Source organism: Spinacia oleracea, chromosome 5, assembly GCF_020520425.1.
Source record: "Spinacia oleracea cultivar Varoflay chromosome 5, BTI_SOV_V1, whole genome shotgun sequence".
Classification (NCBI taxonomy): Eukaryota; Viridiplantae; Streptophyta; class Magnoliopsida; order Caryophyllales; family Amaranthaceae; genus Spinacia; species Spinacia oleracea.
This window is the reverse complement of record NC_079491.1, coordinates 77,313,385-77,317,069: the sequence shown is the minus strand read 5'-3', so window position 1 is coordinate 77,317,069 and position 3,685 is coordinate 77,313,385. Positions and strand designations below refer to the sequence as shown.

The 3,685-nt window shown below is 34.4% G+C and overlaps 1 long non-coding RNA gene across 1 annotated transcript; it reads left to right on the top strand.

The window, feature by feature from the left end:
- Positions 1–1,640: 1,640 nt before the first annotated feature.
- On the top strand, positions 1,641–2,300 carry LOC130461348 (uncharacterized). The gene is made up of 3 exons (XR_008921747.1): positions 1,641–1,703; positions 1,817–1,915; positions 2,017–2,300. It is a non-coding gene; the product is annotated as an uncharacterized lncRNA (long non-coding RNA).
- The last annotated feature ends 1,385 nt before the right edge of the window (positions 2,301–3,685 follow it).

The following is a 3,685-nucleotide window of genomic DNA, read 5'->3' as shown; positions in this document are numbered from 1 at the left end:
GTTCGAAAACATCATTTTTGCCTAAAAATGACCTAGGACGACCCAAATAGCCTTAAATGTGAAATAATAGATTGTAAAGGGCCTTAGAAAGTTATAACTATGCATATGAGACGTGTAATAAGTTTGAAAACATTCCTTAGGTTCTTTGGTTCAAAGTTGGGTTCGAAAACATCATTTTTGCCTAAAAATGACCTAGGACGACCCAATTAGCCTTAAATGTGAAATAATATATTGTAAAGGGCCTTACAAAGTTATAACTATGCATATGAGACGTGTAATAAGTTTGAAAACATTCCTTAGGTTCTTTGGTTCAAAGTTGGGTTCGAAAACATCATTTTTGCCTAAAAATGACCTAGGACGACCCAAATAGCCTTAAATGTGAAATAATAGATTGTAAAGGGCCTTACAAAGTTATAACTATGCATATGAGACGTGTAATAAGTTTGAAAACATTCCTTAGGTTCTTTGGTTCAAAGTTGGGTTCGAAAACATCATTTTTGCCTAAAAATGACCTAGGACGACCCAAATAGCCTTAAATGTGAAATAATAGATTGTAAAGGGCCTTAGAAAGTTATAACTATGCATATGAGACGTGTAATAAGTTTGAAAACATTCCTTAGGTTCTTTGGTTCAAAGTTGGGTTCGAAAACATCATTTTTGCCTAAAAATGACCTAGGACGACCCAAATAGCCTTAAATGTGAAATAATAGATTGTAAAGGGACTTAGGAAGTTATAACTATGCATATGAGACGTGTAATAAGTTTGAAAATATTCCTTAGGTTCTTTGGTTCAAAGTTGGGTTCGAAAACATCATTTTTGCCTAAAAATGACCTAGGACGACCCAATTAGCCTTAAATGTGAAATAATATATTGTAAAGGGACTTAGGAAGTTATAACTATGCATATGAGACGTGTAATAAGTTTGAAAACATTCCTTAGGTTCTTTGGTTCAAAGTTGGGTTCGAAAACATCATTTTTGCCTAAAAATGACCTAGGACGACCCAATTAGCCTTAAATGTGAAATAATAGATTGTAAAGGGACTTAGAAAGTTATAACTATGCATATGAGACGTGTAATAAGTTTGAAAACATTCCTTAGGTTCTTTGGTTCAAAGTTGGGTTCGAAAACATCATTTTTGCCTAAAAATGACCTAGGACGACCCAAATAGCCTTAAATGTGAAATAATAGATTGTAAAGGGACTTAGGAAGTTATAACTATGCATATGAGACGTGTAATAAGTTTGAAAATATTCCTTAGGTTCTTTGGTTCAAAGTTGGGTTCGAAAACATCATTTTTGCCTAAAAATGACCTAGGACGACCCAATTAGCCTTAAATGTGAAATAAAAGATTGTAAAGGGACTTAGGAAGTTATAACTATGCATATGAGACGTGTAATAAGTTTGAAAACATTCCTTAGGTTCTTTGGTTCAAAGTTGGGTTCGAAAACATCATTTTTGCCTAAAAATGACCTAGAACGTACGACCCAATTAGCCTTAAATGTGACTACTACGTATATAATTGCATTTACATGTGTAAACAAAGTATATAATTGCACTTACATGTAAAATATTCTTTGCATTTACATGTGTAAACAAAGTATATATAATTGCATATTTTATCGAATGTGTAGTGCTTTTCGGTGTTACAAGAGACTAGGTGGACAATCTAAGGGAACTAAATTAACATGGATTCCAGCACAGGTATATATATATATATAATTAGTTTATTATTTACCTAAGAAATATGTTTTTCAAAATTATAACATACAATGTGATAGAAATTTTACTTGTGCTATTTATTTTAATGCATTTAGTGTGCTCAACAACCGGGATCACTAGATTGTGGCTACTACGTCATGCGTTTTATGTACGACATAATAATGAATCATGGTAATAGTCAAGATCTTACTAAGGTATGTTCTCATAAACTACGTACTTTATATAATAAATTGAAGTACACAAAACTATTATATTCATCAATCGTTGATAAATTGAATTATTTACACTTTTTTAGGATTTTTCAAGAACATTGCCTTATTCAGCGGAGGAGATTAATGAGGTGAAAGATTTTTGGGCAGATTACTTCATGAACAATGTCGAATTTTTAGCTTAATTTGTAATATGAACTTGATCTCTAGCTAGCTACGTACCTTTGTTGTAATAATTTTATGTTTGTTGTAACATGTTGGTTGATCGATCTATGACGAATTTAATTGCCTTTTATTGGGAACGTTAATTACGTTGTAAACTTTTGTGACAGGTATTAATTATAAATGTATTCCCGGTATTGGGAATGAACCGTCTAATTTCAAAGACGATCATGTCGGAATTTCCAACTAAAATATTAAAAAACGAATATTTTTTTTTAAAAAAATAAGTCATTTGCAACGCACGTTAGCTCAATGTGCGAGGCAAATGACTTAATTTTTTGGCGCTAAAATTGTCATTTGCGTCGCACATTAAGCTATTGTGCGTGGCAAATGACTTTTTTTTTTTGCGCCTAAAAGTCATTTGCGTCGCACATTTATCTAATGTGCGTTGCAAATAACTTTTCAACATGGTGCCTGAAAAGTCATTTGCAACGCACATTAGCTAAATGTGCGACGCAAATGAACCTTATTTGCGTCGCACATTTAGCTAATGTGCGTTGCAAATGACTTTTCAGGCATCATGTTGAAAAGTTATTTGCGTCGCACATTTGCTAATTGTGCGACGCAAATAAGGTTATTTGCGTCGCACAAATGTGCGACGCAAATGACTTTTAGTCATTTGCGTCGAGAGCTTTTGCCACGCACGATGTGCGACGCAAATATGCTTAAAAGTGCGATGCAAATGACCCTTTTTCCACTAGTGGTAATTCCGATAGAAACAAAACCAGCAGCAATAGCATTGTAGCTGCTACATTTATGTACTATAAGAGTTCTGAATCTCTTTTTAGCAGAAAGAATTGGCCCAACCAGGAACTTGAACCTTTGGCAGGTCATTGGATTCCTCATTCCTTTTGTTTAACCTAGTTCCCTTGTTCTTTCCCTAGAAAGGTGCCTACTGATTTCTGGTCGACATACACGGAAAAAACATCAGAGATCTGTTGAGATACCTAGTCAAGTTTAATTAATAAGATCGTTCTCTCTGTTGCCTGCGGAGTGTGCACATGGCTAACTACCATATTGTTAGTGAATCGTGTAAATTTGGATTTCATTCTTCGTTGTTTGTTACTTATTTATTGCATCCGTTGAAACAGACCATAGAACATCTAATGCCCTAGCGGCTAGATATGCATAATCAATACTACTGCCGCCACTCTGGTCAATACTCTTGAGTCTTGTTCGATAATGATAATTTTCACAAGACCTGTATGTGTCGCTTCAAACAACTTATATTTATGGTCGTCCTCGTCCTACTACTTAAAACAAGTCTGATTATGAGATTGTGCATTTCTTCATTGTTTTGATACGTCAATCGAGGAAATTATGGGAAGAATATGCTGCACAATCTGTGCACACTGGTATACAACCAAAAAGGAGAAGCACTAATTGAAGGAAATAATGCCCTTGGTCCAAGTATGCATTCTATGTTAAGTCTAATAAATGCGGTTCAGTATTAATTAACAAGTTAATAATTCAGTGAGATCAAGTGAGCTGAATGCCTAGCTAGAGGCCGCTTCAGTTCAAGTGGAATTAATG